General features: G+C 38.0%; 1 protein-coding gene and 1 pseudogene across 1 annotated transcript in view; both read right to left on the bottom strand.

Moving 5' to 3' along the window:
* Cyyr1 (cysteine and tyrosine rich 1) overlaps window positions 1-17165 on the bottom strand; it is a 98242-nt gene that overhangs the window by 64044 nt on the left and 17033 nt on the right. The window lies entirely within an intron of this gene.
* LOC131922444 (small ribosomal subunit protein eS12-like) lies at window positions 6790-7192 on the bottom strand (annotated as a pseudogene).

Genomic DNA, 17165 nt, shown 5'->3' with positions numbered 1-17165 from the left:
ATACATCTACTAATATTAAAATCATGAGTTTTGTTATCATTATAAAATAGTTCAGGTGTTTTGAAAAACCACATTTTTCCAGATTCACTTTTCTCTCATGTGATTTTCTGTCCACAATCTTAGGAATCGCATCCCGCATGTTTAATGATACTCTTCAAAGCATTCACCTGGCCCATCTTCTCATGTCATTCCATTCTCTGCTCTGAAGTCCCCTCCTCAGCACTTGTCCCATTATTCTGTCTTTTCTTCACAAAAAGATGCTAATAAACAACTCAAATATGCAAGATGGCAGAGCTCATGAATGACGGCGCATGTCAGTAGATGCATTATGTAATGGTTTCTATCTCCTGTTTAACACAATAGTTATTATATATATATATATATATTTAATAAAAATCTATAATTACATCAATAATGAAATAATATATTACTATATAATAAAATTAGATAGATTATGTTATTTATTTGTAAGTAATGAAAAACAAAATCAATATAACTTAGCATGCAAATTACGTATTTTCTAAGGAAATGGATCTTCCTATCCAAGCTAGATATCAGAGTTTTCTTAAAATGTGTTCTCATAGCTTTTAAAATTGAGTGTGAAATAAGTAAATGTTTCAGGAAATCAATAGTTTGGGTAATTGTTTATATATGAAATGTTTCCTCTTCTCATATGGTCATATATTAGGGTTCTGATCCCCAGATGGTAGGAGATTCTAGAAAATTCAATAGGTAGGAGCTAGCAGAAGGAGAGAAGTCATTGGGGGATGTCTCTTGGAATATATTGTCCTTGTCTCTCTTTTTTTGTCCATGGTATGTCCATACCAAGGACCTGATGGGTGATATCACTCTGTATGCTGTGAATGTGTTGCTCTGATTGGTTGATAAATAAAACACTGATTGGCCAGTAGCCAGGCAGGAAGTATAGGTGGGATAAACAGACAAGAAGAATTCTGGGAAGAGGAAGGCTGAGTCATGAGATGCCAGCCCACTGTCTAGGAAACAGCATGTAACAGCACACAGGTACAGCCATGGAAAATGTGACAACATATAGATTTACAGAAATGGGCTGAGTTTAAATGTAAGAGCTAGTCAGTGGTAGGTCTGAGCTAATGGCTGAACAGTTTTAATTAATATAAGCTTCTGAGTGATTATTTTATAAGCAGCTGTAGGGTCTGTGGAGCTGGGCAGGACTGGAGAAAACTTCAGCTACAAGGACCATGAGTCAAAATGAAAACATGAGCCAAAAGAAATCCTTCTTCCTTTGCACTGTCTCTGTGAGGGATTTTATTATAACAACAAGAAATGTAACTCATGCAATATGATTTTTTAAGTTGTTGAAAAAAATGTAGTGTTTCTATGGGCTTCAATTCTATTGAATATAACACAGAGACAGACAGACAGACAGGCAGGCGCACACACATATACACACACATATCACAAAGCCCCAACATTCTAAAATATAATGCATTTTAAAAAGTAGAACTTAAGAAAACAGATTTGCGGCAGAATATTTAGAAGCTATGAAACTTGCTTATCAGAGCCAGTGGTGGGTCTATTTCAAGTCTGACTCTTGTAAAATTTGGGAACTTTCTTTAAGGAAAATAATACATTAAATTAACTACCAGTCAGAGCCTGGAAGCACAGATTCCTACATACTTTATTGCAATTTTCTGGCCACAAACTTTCTGAACTCATTTTTATGTGGCTACTTTACAATATCTTTATCCAAGAGGAGAAGAAAAAAACTAACAGTGCTGCAATTTGCTTTTAGCTGATATTGATTATTTTTTAAGCTTTTTGTTTGTCAGTGACAATAAGTCAGTATTTGAGAATAGTATAAATTTTTGGAGCTACTCTTAACTGGAATGGCCAGCAGCAACTTAGCTATGCGTGAAAGTGACTATCACCCACATGAATACACACTAAACTCAGACTAAATGTAATCACAAATCCTTTTCCCCTAGCAGGATACCCTAAATCATGCCATCATCCCAAGCCATTTGAAGGAAGAAGAATTGAAGATTAATAAAACAATGGTTTTGAAAGAAATGATTAAAATACTTCTTTCTCAATTCATATAAAAAGTCCATTGAGTCAGGTAAGGCCTACACACCAGATGAACGGGCTAATCCTCAAGTAAAAAAAGGTGTGACCTGTGCAGTAGTGCCCTGACCCAGAAGAGCCTGAAACTGGCCCCCCAAGATGATAACTGTTGATGTAAGACCCAGGGCCAAATCAAGAAATGCCACAATAACCATAGAAGCAAAACCCGCCAAACAGCACACACATAAATTCAGCCCTTTGTTTAATAAAATGAGCTTGTTCACAACTCCCAGAATCTGTGTTGTTGATTCTATGTCTTCTCACCTCCTTCCCCCAAGGGTACCCAGGCCAGTAGAGCCAGAACAGCAACAGCCCATGACCTGTCTTAGTCACAAAGGACAAAGCTGTTATGAGTTGGATATGGTTTGACCCACAAAGTTTCAAGCTTACTGGGTAGTAATTTCCTCTGAATTGAAATATTCCATCCCAGAGGGAAGCTCACTAAGCTGTAGGAAATTCTAAAGGGAGGTTTCTTATGATTCAGGAAATAAACAACTCCTACGTCTCAGGAAGTCCCTGAAAGTGACTAGATGTACAAGGTTTCTTCTCCTCTTCAAGATTATACAAGCAGTTAGAACTGCTGAAGAGACTGAAAGCAGCAGAACGTCCTGGGAGAGAATTTCCTACCTGCCTGGCTGCCTGCAAGTCCTCCAGAGAGCTCCACAGTTACAGCCTTTGTGATCTGTCACCCATGCTGGAGCGGGTTTTAGTGATGCAGCTGCCTTTGAGAGTTCCATAATTCTCTAAGTAACCTCTCATTGTAGAGGTCCAAAAACAAAACAAAACAAAACAAAATATAGCACAACACAACACAACACAACACAACACAACAAAACACTGAACAAAGACCCCAGACTCAAATAGTATGCAAGAGCAAAGAGTTTATTTACCAGCATATGCGGGGTCATTTACCTTTACAAAATGGCGACAGCCCTGGGAGGAGTGTGCAGGCTCCTTTTAAGCACTGCTAGGGGAGTTTCAGAGCAGTTAAGTCATCTCAAACATAATTGGTCACGCAAGCAGCAGTTACACACCAGTATATTTTTGATCAGCTGAGGTTTTAGTTTTTCCATCTTTGGTGGTGCTATTTGGCACGGTTATTGACCCTTGGGGACATGAATCTTTGTTAAAGTATGTCACTGGGGTAAGTTCTGTGAATCTGTAGCCTTGCCCCACTTCTCCTTCACTCTCTGCTTCTTGCGTGTGAATGGGTATGTAATCTCTCAGCTTCCTGCTCTGGCCACTTACTGTCACAAATGTCCCAGCATTATGGACTCTCCTTCTGGAACTGTATGCCCAAATAAACTCTTCCTTCCCCAGATTGCTTTGATCACGGTATTGTGGCACAGCAGCGAAAAAGTAACTAATGCTACTGCAACAGTATTGAGGTCATGGCGTCTTTAAAAGAGGTGTTTAGCTCTTTAAGAGAAATTAGCTTTCCTCTCATTAGGAGTGAGTTAAGTCTCACAGGAGGTTGTTCCCATAGTCAAAGAACTATGTTCTTCAGTACTTTGTCACGGCAACATATAACATTCAAAGACAGGGTCTAGGGAGGTGAGGAGCCCTGAAGAGAAAGATTTATATCACAACAGACTCAGACTGTTGAGAGTACCACAGCAATAGTGATATCTACCCCAGGAAGTAACTTGGTAGTGCCAGAAGAAAGCTCCTAAGACCTGAAGCTGCCTCAAAGGAAATTAAAATGACACAGAGAATCCAGTAGAAATAACAGCTTTGTGGCATCAAGGCACTAAGAAGAGAAGTAGCCCTTGAGGATTCGTTATTCTAGTACCAATTCTTGACTTAGGCAGTAGATGTGTTTCTTCCTTGTCGCCATGACTAGATTGTGTAACATCTCAAACAATGAAAAATTAATTTTGGCAGGCAGAGTTTAATCTATCAAGGCTGAGAAGACATGGTGCTGGGAGAGGCTCTGTCTGTGTCTAAAAGAGCAAGAAACACCCACTCCTTACACCATGGCAGGCAGGAAAAAAAGAAAACGGGTCAGAAACAGAAACGGGCCTATTCTTCAAGGCTCACCTTGGGTAACCCACTCCTGCCAGCCCAGCTCTATCTCCTGAAGACTCTACAACCTTCAAATTAGTGCCACAAGCCAGGGACTGATCATTCAAAGCATAAGCCTGCAGCAGACGTCTTAGATTCAAGGCGTAACACCCATCATGTATTAGTGGATATGCTCGAAGCATTCGGTGAGAAAGACCGTGTGGTAGTTAATAATGGCTGAGCATCAGCTCCTATTCTGGACTCATTTAATCCTGTGGGAACCAGTGGGGGAGATTCTAATGACATCACCATTTTGTAACCCTCAGTTTAGTAAAGGCAATGCTTTATAAATTTGGCTTTATTTTAGAGCTTCTGAGAACTTGCTGCTCTCCTTACTCTATTCAATTACTTTAACCAAACAGAAATGAATTTTCGTATTTCACTTTCAATACTCTTCAATATAGTTGCTATAGTAACTTCAGATAACTCCTCAGGGTCAGTCTACTTAATTGTAAAGAAGTTATGGCTTATGAAATGACTGTTTAATTAGGTATCATATTTGATAACTAAGTAGATTAATAGGACTCCAAAATGAAATGATTTTTGGTATAGTTTGTTTAGACTGGCATGTTCCAAGGACAATTTGTTCTAGGATTTTCCTGTGAGAAGAGGTGGTGGAAACAGATTTGCTAAACCCGAGTTTCACCTACTCTATCTGAATGTCTAGATTAAGTCCTGGGAAAATGCATTTGTAGAAGACACTCCCAGTACAAGTTCATGCATGTCAGCTATTGGGCACTTATACTTTAAATTAACTTAAGTGCTATAAAAATCTCTGATTTATTTTTTGCTGAATAGACATAATGAAGACCACTGTTTATGAATGCAAAAACACTTAAGAAGCTGTGTGCAGTTTAAGAAATGGATACATTTTATCAAGTGTTTTTTTCCTTATACGTGAAAACTGGCTTGAAAACATTATTTGAAGTAAATGATGCTGTGCAGGAAAAAAGTAACTTGCATGGTTTTCTAGGTCTTTAAATCAAACCACTGATTATTTGAGACACCTGGGGGTTGGACTGCCTAATGGCATAATCTGAAAAGCAGAACAGATTTTACTGGCTTTGGAAAAATTGTTCCAGGATAAGTTTCTTTCCCTTGAGAACTATTTTTTTTTCCTCCATCCAGAAATGCATGGATTTGGGAGCCTCCTTTTCTTCTCTTAAATTTAGGCTATAAGAAAAAAAATCAAGATCAATTTTTTTGTTTAATTTAATGAATTTTTTAAAATGTATGAACATAGTTTGGAAAGCTTGTCAATGTCTTGATTTGAATATTGACATCTTCATTCCCAAATAGCACTGAGACATTTCATGAAACATTATTTTCTCTTAATAAACTTACTAAAGCCATTTTTACTCATTTTTATCATGAAATTTAATTATCAACATCCTTACACTTCTGTTGCCCATGTCCTTACTTTTCTCCCTGTTATCTATGGGCTCCCTTTCCATAAAGCATGTGAAGCTGATATTTCAACTATTGCTGCATGGGGTTTTCAGTGAACTGTGGATATAGAGAGTGAGCCATTTCCCCAAAGATCTCAGTTACTAACTGAGGTACTCACCCATATAGAAAATGATAGGAAGTATTCAGATTTTGAACTGGAGTAGAATGGCAGAGATATAAGCTATCTTAGTATTATTTATAATCCACCGGCATAACATTCAATTGAAATGAAAGATGTAATAGAGAGGGCTGGATGTGGTGGCACATGCCTTTAATCATAGCACTACAGAGGCAGAGGCAGAGACAAGGGAATCTCTGAGTTCAAGGCCAGCCTGGTCTACAAAGAAAGTTCCAGGATAGTCAAAGCTACACAGGGAAACTCTGTCTTGAAAAACAAAAGTAACAACACAAAGTGATATAATAGAGAGATTTAAATAATCACATGTAGGCCCACATAAACTTTACCATACCTATGTTGTTCTTTTGCCCTTGGAAGATGATTTTTAAAACATGAGGTTTTTCATTTGCTGCTTATAAAATCCAGTGTCAAAACTGTGCCCTTCTGCTTCAGATTTGTTCTTTTACTAAAAAAAAAAAGAATCATAATATTTTCTTTAAACATTTCTCCCACAATAATGCACCCTGGGAGACTCAGTGTCCTTGGTGGGCAGTGGATAGCTCAGCATTTGTTCTCTTTTGAAAATTTTAAGGTATTACGACTTGTGGGCTAATGAAATGGGTCTGTGTACTCCTTTTTATCTACCTGACAAATGTAAAAGTTCCATCTAATTGTCCCCTTATGCTAACATAGGATGATTTGTTAATAGACCATATGGTAGCCACACATTTTAGCAACTCCCAAGGGTGACATTTTGGTCAAATATAAATAACTGTTGTTGGATATTTCTCATAAGTAGATTTATACCAACATAGGACATATGGGTCTTATGTTGTAATAAATCATATAATAATCAAAAATTTTAGCCAGGCGTTTTTGTTGGTTATTTTTTTACTCTTCATACTCTTTGCTCTTTTGGCTCTTTTGGGGGGCCCACTACCCAGCTCCCAAATAAATCGCACATGCAGGCTTATTCTTAATTATAAATGTCTGGCTTCAGCTTGGCTTGTTTCTCGCCAGTTTTTTTTTTATGAGCCAAAATTTTTATTTATTCATTTCTTTCACTTGAAGTACTCTTCGATGACATCCTTGGCCTGCGATTCTTTGCCATAGTCTTCAATCACTACACAACTGCAACCAACCACTTTCCATGGTTTCCCCTCTTGATCAGTTTTACAGAGGCCTACCCATTCCCCTCGTTTCTTGTTGTCATCAACCTTAATTAGGTTGATTTGGTGCTCAACACAAAGTGCCTCCACCAACTTGACATATGTAGGCTCATCACAATTGGATGAGAGCACACAGAGATGTCCTTGGCGCTTGTCTAACTAAGGCTTTGGCAGCTTGGTGGATGCCACATGCTAGGCCATCATGGATGAGGGTGGTCTTCAACACCTCTTGTAGAGCAGTATTGATGTCCATTACACATCCAACAGCAATGTCTTCCTTGGCCATGACGGTGGATTATGGGTGAGGCTGAATCTTGAATGCACCCGAGCCTCCACCTCCGCACAATTCGGTGGTGGCAGGGGAAAAGCTTGACATCTTTTCTTAGTTTAAATGATCTCATCTACCTTTTGCCTCTGGGCTTTTGTCCTTTTCTTAATTCTGTAATTCTACTTTCACTCTTACTCAGTGGCTGACTAGGTGGTTTGCCCCTGAAGTCCTTCTCTCTTTGTTCTCTTGCTCTTTCTTCTCCTCCAAGATTTCTCCTTTTAGTTATTCTCTCTATCAACACTGCTTATCATTTCTCTTGCCTCGCTACTGAACATTCAACTCTTTATTAGACCATTAGGTGTCTTAGACAGGCACAGTAATACAGCTCCACAGAGTTAAACAAATGTAGCATAAAATAATGTAGCACATCTTTGCATCATCATACAAATGTTCCAGAGCATAAACAAATGTAGCACAACTTAAAATAACATTCTACTACAAAGCATGGTGGTGCTCGCCTTTAATCCCAGCACTCGGATGGCAGGGGCAGGTGGATCTTTATGAGTTTGAGGCCAGCCTGATCTACAAAGAGAGTTTTAGGACAGCCAGGGCTGTTACACAGAGAAACCCATCTTGGAAAATCAAAATAAATAAATAAATTAATTTATTAATCATCATCATCATCAAGCATTTCAATGTCTCATGAGAGTGACATTTTAGTGATTATTTAGTGTAAATAATTGTTAGATATTCTTTGTAAGTATGTTGAACTATCTACAAAAAAAGCTCAAAGGATTTTTCTAGATGCATCTACACAACAGAGCTACTTAGAACCCTGGACATGTACTAATACAGGTCAGGGTTTCTCCATCTTGCCACTATTGACATTTTGAACCAAATCATTCTTTGTGGTGAACACTGACCTGTGTGTTAGAGAATGTTTAGCAGTATATCTAACTTCAACCCACTGGATGTCAGTGACACCACTTTTCTTAAATATTTTTCAAAAGGCATTTTCAAATATCCACTGTAGGGGCAAAATCTCACTTGTTGAGAACCACTACCTTAAATATTTCAAGATTTTTATTTTTTTCATTCAAGGTCATCTAATTTCATTGCTGTGATACATCTTGGTATATCTTACTCAGAGTCCATTGGTGAATCATTTTCTCCAAACTTTTATATTCACTCGTCATATACATGAAACACTTTTATATACAACTATCTTCTAGATGTTTTCATGTGTGACTGATATGCATATATTGTAGCATTATATATGTTCATTATAACACAGATATATACATTTTATAGTGAGAAGACAAACATGAACATAAACTTTATGGTTTCCTACTAACAGCTCAGTGACTCATCTTCGCAGATCTTGCTTGAACACAGTTGGGGAACCACCCTTGTTATAAGTCTATACTTTTCAATAAAAATATGTCATGGGTGACAGCACCTAACAGCTGTGCATCCACTCCAACATAGCTATAGAGTCGGGCACTGCCATTGTTTAGACTTTACAAGATTTTTCAAGTTCATATCATGATCTTCTATGAAGTAAGATGAAATGGAGTGTTGGAGAGTAAATGAATTTGACCATTTAATAGATATTATACTGCCAGGAAGGGATCTGGCTTTGCTGGTCTCCATAGCTCTTTCTCTTTGGATCTTACAAGTGAAGAATTGTTTATTTAAGTCTGTGAATGTCCACTAAGCAGATGGATGGCCTTTTATCACACTCTAAACTGATACAGGACTGGGTTATGTAGTGAGCAAAAGAGATAGTTTATAATCCAGTAGTGATATCTCAGCTGGCATATGTATAAATATGCAAATGGTAAGGAGAAACGCTGAAAGAATTGGAATTACAAATTGCTTGAAAAATCCAGAGAAAAGGATTAAATGATTATTTATTGACTGAATGGACAGAAAAATTTGAAGAATAAGGAAGAATTGATATGTGTATCCTTTGATTTAAATTCATTTTGTAGCTTGACATTTCTCCATTTTATGGTTATTAATCATAACTGCAGGACTAAAATAGTATGAAAGATACTTTAGATGTTTTACTCTTTCCTGACACTGGTAATTTATGCCCTCCCCTCATTTTCCCAGTGTTCCTTGAAACTTGTCAATTCTATTGATATTTTCAAAGGATAAGCTTTTGGCTTCATTATTTTTCCCACTGTTCTTTTGTTTTCATGCTCATTGATTTTTACTTTGTGGTTTTTTTCTTTGTCTTTCCCTGACTTCCAAAGACAGAAGCAGATTGTTTATTCAAAGAATTTGTTTCCTAATATAAGCTTTAATTCTAGCTGTTTCTTTTCAGACACTGTATAAGCACCATTCCTTACTATTTTTGTTCAGTATAAAGCCTTTATTTTTTAAATTGGCCTTAGGATTTCTTGGCCATGTGTTATTTTTTGCAGATAGGCTGATTTTCAAGTATTTTCTTCATTAAGTTTCCTCTTATCTTTCTGTTTCCTGATTTCTAGTATAATTATGTTATTGACAGATTGTACACTTCATCCATTTCAATTTTAAGTGTGTTTGTGACCACGGATATGGTCTATCTTAACACAGGCTTGATGAAAGCACTTGCAGAAGATACTGGCATCTGTTGACTGGAGTGTTCTGCACATTTCAGTTAGTTCCACAGTGTAGGTCAAGTCTTCTAAGTCTTACTGGTTTTCCACTCTAGTAATTCTTTGTTCTGAGAAGGGAGATCCAACCTAAGTATGGACTTGTCTTTTGCTCATCTCAGCTTTTCCAGTTTCTGTTTCATGAACTTTTATTCTTTATTAGTAGCTGCATGTGCCCTTAGGCTGACCACATATCCTTGAGTAATTGGCCCCTGCACCATTATGCAGCATCCTACTTTATGTTTGATGATACTCTCTGCTCTGAATGTGACTTTGCATAAATTAATGTAGCCACACCATCCACTTTCTTTCAGTTCCTAGTTCCATGGGGTATCATTCCCAATCCTCTTGATTTTTAACAAATTTAAATCATTGTGCTTCAGATGAGTCTTGTATAGAAAGCATAGATGTGAGTAGAATTTTGCATTTTTGAAGTTATTTGTTGTCTTTTATTTGGTATGTTTAGACTACTAATGTAGTTATTAGTATTTTTAGATTTAAGCCTACAATTTTATAATTCACATTGTCTCTTCCATCTATCTCTTCGTTCACTTGATTCTTTTTTATTCCTTCATTTTTGGTTATATAAACATGTATTTGTGTATTAGTTACTTCTTTTCACTGCCGTGACAAAATAACTAACTAAAATAACTCAAGAGTCTATTTTGGCTCATGACTTGAGAGCACAGCCCATTATCATGGGGGAGGTATAGAGGCAAGTGGGAAAAGAGGTAGATAATCACATTGCATCTGAAGTCCAGAATCAGGGAGAGATGAAGAGAGATGAATGGCATTATCGGCTCCTTTATTCTGCTTTCCTCTTTGTTCAATCCAGGACCCCTGCCATAAGGCTAGACCTGACCAAATTCAGGGCATAGCTCCACTCTGAGTAATACCTCTCTGGAAACAGACTTACTCCGAGGTGTACTGCTAGATGCTTTTAAATCAGGTTGACAGTGAACATTATTCATTATCGGCAGCATTGTATTTTAATCTATGGATTGTGGATTTTAATATATTATACTATAGATTAATAAAACTGTTGCTTTTTAGTGGGTGCTCAAGGGGACAATAGAAGGCAGACTTATCTGCACTTTGAACAAATTTGGTATCACTTTCACAGGAAACCCTGTCATCAACTCTCCCCCTTTTCTCTTAGTTACATTAGAAATTGTGCCAGTAATGTGACAGTGCCCGTTGTAATGCATTATAGCACATTATGCTTTTCTATGTGATTATCAACTGCAATTTAGAGACCACAAGGAGGCAAAAAGCAGGCTAATATTTACCAGCTCCAGACCAGATTTTCTTAATCTGATTTTCTTTCCTGTATTCCAGCTTTCTTTCTGGCACCATCTGCTTTATTTCTTAGCTTCTTTTAGTAATCTTTTTAGATCAGATCCACTGGCCGAATGCTGTCATAGTTTTTCTTACTAATGCAATCTTAGTTTTTCTTAATCTCAAAATGGCTTTTTTTGCTGAGGGATATTTTGACTGGAGACAGAACTGTAGAAAGATAGTTCTACTTTTCCAGAACTTAAAAAAAAAAAAAGAGTATCACATTTCTGTTTTCTGTGATTTCTGATGGAAAATAGAGGTGATGTGGGATATTTGATCACACTGTGACATTCCAAGCCTGCTAGTAAAGTTATTTTGAATCTGGGAGCAGAGTTAACAACTAGCTGACTGGAATAGAGATTATGGAGGACCCAGGAAAGAGTAGGGAGGGGCTTAGAAAGAGTCTCAGGCCCTTTGGACCAGGGAAGCATGGAGAGAGAGGGTTAGCTAGTCATTCCTCCAATGCTTTCTTGATCTATCAGATTTTTACCCCAATATCTAACTCCCAAGTTTTTATTAGTAATAGAACAATTTAGATAAACTCTTCATCTGGTGCCCAACATGGAGCACAAGATCACAAGATGTCTTCTGAAGCAGCCAACTCTGCAGCTGCCTGAGTCACCCCTCACAGCCATCACTATCATTCTTGTGGCCCCTACACCCTCACTCCTACCGTGTGGGCTTTTCCTGTCCGTCCCCCTATAGCACCCAGTATTCATAGGTGGTCTCCCCTCCAAGTACTAACCAGGCATGACCCTGCTTAGCATGCGAGATCAGAAGAGATCAGGCATGTTCAGAGTGGTATGGCTGTAGACAACTTCAAAGTGGTTAGCTAAGATAGCCCAACCTCATAGACTGCTCCAGCCAGGACTTCAGATAAGCCCTGTACTTTCCTATCATACCAAGACTGGACCACAGCTAGCTCTTCCAGGACTTGACCATTTTCTCAGTGTCTACTAAAGATGGCCCTTGCCATCAGACAACAGGAAATAATTTTAAGAACACAATGCCCACATTCCCAAGAGGTGTGATGACTGGTTTTTGGTTGTTCAGTGGATTATGGATGTTTATCATCGATTAGGGGAGTTGGTTGCAAGTTATTATTGGTCATGTTCAGGGAGGAAACTAAGCAAAGGAGGTTAGATTCAGGGATCCCTTTCTGAAAGGATATAAGAGGGGACAAATAGGAGTGATAGGATAGAAGGGTAGATTATTGAATCAACTTTTAAACTAAAAAGCAACTATTAATCTCAAATATTTTACATTGGTATGGATTTCTGTTTATTGATACAATTTTAAGGATATTTTTGTTAGAACATACTATATATACATATTATTTATATATATATATATTTATGTATATATTTACATTTATGTATATATATAAAAGTTTGTACTCTTATTTAAGGTATTGTACCTATGCAGCTCATCTAAAAATGTAATTTAAAGTTCTAGTCTTTGAAAACTATTATTATAAACTATTTAGGATAATTAAGAAATGCAGGTTAGTAGTCATCTATAACACACAAACTTGTAGTCATGTTAGATATGTTTTCAAGGTCAAACAGATATATTTAAGATAGATAGATGTCTTCAAATACTTCAGAGATCTACAGCATATAGCATTTAAGATGTTTTAATAGCATAAGGCTTTTCATAACAGTGAGATACATCTGCTCCTGGCTGCACCAATCTACTTCAGAGAAGATGATGGGTATCAAAGAACCTCAATATGGAGTTTGCTTTCATTTATGGCAAAGTTAGCCACTGGGCAAAAAACTGTCCCTGCCTTGAATGTTGACAGTATACTGTCCAAATTGGAAAAGCAGGACACAAAAGAAGTATGCTGCTAATCTTTGCTAAGACAAGGTAGGACAGTTCTTCAAAATTCCTGCTTCATCAAAAAATTTGTCAGATATTCTAGGCCTGTAGGCCAATGATGGATGCCCTAACATTGTAGTGGAATATTATTTTAAGTTGTGATACTTTTGTTTATGTTGCATTTGTTTAACTCTGTGAAGCTGTGTTACTGTGCCTGTGTAAAACACCTGATAGTTTAATAAAGAACTGGCCAATAGCAAGGCAGGAGAAAGGATAGGCAGAGCTGGCAGGCAGAGAGTGTAAATATAGAAGGAGAAAACTGAGAGGAGGGATCTAAGATATAGAAGGAGCCAGAGAAGGGGAGGACTCCAGGGGCCAGCCACCCAGCTACACAGCAAACCACGGAGTAAGAGTAAGATTTACAGAAGTTAGAGAAAAGGAAAAGCCCAGAGGTAAAAGGTAGTCAGGATAATTTAAGTTAAGGAAAGCTGGCTAGAAACTAAGCCAAGCTGAGGCCAGGCATTCGTAATTAAGAATATGCCTCCATGTGTGATTTATTTGGGGGTATGTGGCAGGTCCCCCAAAAAGAGCAAAACCCTCAAACAACATAACGACACCCAACATGGGGCACCAGATGTAACAAAAATTGTTAAACAGTCTTATTAATAAAAAACTCAGAGCCAGATATTGGGGTAAAAGTTGAAAGATCAGGGAGGCAGAGCAGCAAGCCACTATTTCTTACCCCTATGAAATCCTCCTTCAAAAGAGAGTGAGCTCCTCTCTCTGCCCCGCTTTATCACTTCCTCTCTCTGCCCAGCTCTATCACTTTCTGTCTGTCTGTACAGCCTTCCAGACCTCTATGGTTAACTAGTGGCTAACTCCTCCTTCTGATTTTCAGACAAGCTTTATTTGTTAGAGCACAAATAAAATATCACTACACAACAGTGCAGAGGAACTTTGGGTGACTGTCCAGGCAGCCAGATATCTCTGCCATTTCTATAGTTTTGAAAGTTACTTGCTCTGTACTTCCTGTTTATTCAGATCATATTTTATCCTTCTTGGTTCTCTGATGAGGTTAAAGACTAGGTAATTATAGGCATAGTTTTCCTTGTTACCAAATTCAGGAAAGAAACAAAAAAAAAAAGAGAGACGTAAAGTGATAAAGAAAGTCAAATGATTACTGTTTATTATCAGTAAAATTCATGTACAATTATCATAAGACAGAACAGAGAATCTGAACCAAATCACCAGCCACTCCCCTGCTGCTGCTGCTCATTCCTCATTCCAAAAGGGCCCATGCATCCCTTGGACTCACCTTATCTTTAAGTTATGTCCATTCCCAGTGAAAACTCTATCTCTTGGACCAAAACGCTCTTTTCAATTGGTTAGCTGACCGGTGACAGAATTCCCATAACAGTAAAGTTTATAAGGTTGAGAGATATAAAAGTTTAAGTTGTGTATCTAAGAAAATGTTTTAAGATCTAAAAAGGTATTTTTAGAATGGTAATACAAGCCATGAGAGAAAGTGGTTTAGGTATAAAACCTTGGACTCATCAAGATAGGGTATACAATAGGGGTAATTTCTCCGAATTTGCCAAATACAAATGGATTGGACATTATAAATGTAATTGTTACTTGATAATTGTTCTTGTTGTGTATAGTTTTACCGTGTTAGAGTTAAAACCTTTCCTTTTATTTTGATAAAAGAAGAAATGCTGTGAGATGTTTGATCACACTGTGTCACTTAGAGACTGTTAATAAAATTAACCTTGAATCAGGGACAAAGTCAGTGACTAGCTGACTGGAATTAGCCATAGAGATTTTGGTGGATCCAGGATATGATAGAGAGGAACAGGAAAGAGTAGGGAAGGGCTTAGAAAGATAGGTGGGCCCTTTCTCAGGAAAGCATGGAGGTAGAGGGTGAGCTGGTCCGCTCCTCTGCTGCTTTCTTGATCTGTCAGGTTTTTACCCCAATATCTCACTCTTGAGTTTTTAGTAATAGTAGAACAATTTAGATAAATCCTTCAAAGAAGGATTGAAACCATGGATTTCCTATAGTAATGTCCTTCCAAAATATTTTCTTTAGTTTTAAAATTTTTTTTTGTTATGATTTGCCTGAGTAGGAGTTTATTTGGGTTTTTCCTATTTGGAATTGGCAGAGGTTTTTTAAATATGGAGATTCTTTCACCAAACTGGACATTTCTTCTGTGTGTCACACTGTTCCCACTTTCCTCTGTGAATCTTATGAAGTATTCATGTCAGTTATGACCCTGCAGGCACTCGAGGCTTGGCTCATTTGTTGTTCAATATCTCTTCTTTTTGTTGGGGATTATCAGCTGGATAACTTCTACTGGTTTTTCTTTAAGTGTCTATGTCCTTTACCGTGATATCTCTATTTTGTCACAGAGCACATCTAGAGAATTTATTTAACCATGGTAGTTTTACCTTTTTTATTCTGTTCACCATATTTTCAGTACTTTAAAAAAAAATTTAGTCTCCTCACTAATTTCAAATAGTATTTTCCCTTCGTCTACCACATTTTACAGTATCCTCTCTGTGTTTCCTGGCAGATAATACCAACATTCCTGCTATGTTTTGATTGTCCTCTTCTTTATGAGATGGCCTTTACACAGTCCTCAGTATGATGGGTAATGATGAACTTGTACATTGGACTTTCTTAAGTCCATGTCATGAGACAGAATTCTGTTAGAGAAAGTAATCACTTAGGTTCTGTTGAGAACAGAAATCCCACTTCCATGATTGGCAATTGTTGAATAGCAATTTCCTCCAAGTTGGGACGTTCTGTGCTGCAGGGAATCTCTTTAAGACTCAGCATATTCTAAGATGAGGGTCCTTAAAACTCAGGGAGTAAACAACTCAGAAGCTTCAGGAAATTCCTGAAACTAACAAGATTTTTCTAGGCTCCCTCCTTCTCCCTCATGAACCCATGCTACAGTAGCATTTCAGTGATGCAACTGCTTTTGAGTCATTTTTGCTCCCATAGGTAACCCCTCACCCATACTTGTAACTGGAGAGTTTTTCTCTGGGTCCTGCAAAGTCCCCACAGTCCTGCAGCCCACTTATAAAATAATCACTCAGACGCTTATATTACTTATAAACTGTATGGCCATGGCAGGCTTCTTGTTATCTAATTCTTATATCTTAAATTATCCTATTCCTATTAATCTGTAAGTTGCCACGTGGCTTGTGGCTTACCGGTATCTTTACATCTGCTTCTCATGGCGGCAGCTGGCAGCATCTCCTTCCTCTTCCCAGCCTTCTCCTCTCTCTTTCTCCTGTCTATACTTCCTGCCTGGCTACTGGCCAGTCAGCACTTTATTTATTAACCAATCAGAGCAACACATTCAGAGCATACAGAATATCTCACAGCACATACTCCTGTAAGTAACGTTAATAAATTCACTGGTTCACTAGGTTCAACTTAAGAAGTACCTTTATTTTGGTCAGTTGTTAATTCCCTATCTGAGGTGAGTAGACATTTGTTCAAGAGTTCATATATAATTAAAGGGACCCCTTATTGAGTTTCTCCATCTTCATTATCTCCATCGTATTTTCTGCTTCCCTGAGAAAACTCCTTTTGGATCTCTTACTGAAAGATGTGCTTCCCCCACCCCCAACTCTTTGAACATATCCACAATGCACTCATATATAGGTTGAAAGGGATAGAGGGAGGGAAGGAAGAAGGGGAAGAGAGCATGAATGGGAGAGAGATTGAGACTTTCTCCATGAAGATTGGAGATGCATCCTACTCTTCTGGTCCTACATCATTCTGATCAGAAAGCCTGGTCTGCAATGCAATTGTTCTAGTTCTGGGTCCTTTTGGGTCTTATTGTTGGTAATGTACCTGCTGCTGCTTCAGTGTTTGAAGGATCACCCAGGGTGTGGGGTATAAGTAACTAGAGAAAAGAAAAACTTTACAGAATGCCATCCCCCCTCCACAGTGTGTGAGCACGAAGAGACTTTGCTTGCCCAGCTGGAACTAGAGAGCTCCTCCTGTAGCTCTGTATGGTGTTGAGGTCCACCTATATGTCAGCGCTGTGTTTGGTTCATAGTAGGTTGAATAGAGGAAGAAACCTGGCAAAAGCTTAACTCGTTATGAAGAAGTTTGAATTTGGCTTGGATCTGCCAAGTATTCATAGTCCTGAGGTAGCTGCTGCACACACACT

This window comes from Peromyscus eremicus, chromosome 12 (genome assembly GCF_949786415.1).
Source record: "Peromyscus eremicus chromosome 12, PerEre_H2_v1, whole genome shotgun sequence".
In the NCBI taxonomy this organism is placed as follows: domain Eukaryota; kingdom Metazoa; phylum Chordata; class Mammalia; order Rodentia; family Cricetidae; genus Peromyscus; species Peromyscus eremicus.
This window is presented reverse-complemented; position numbering and strand designations above follow the sequence as displayed.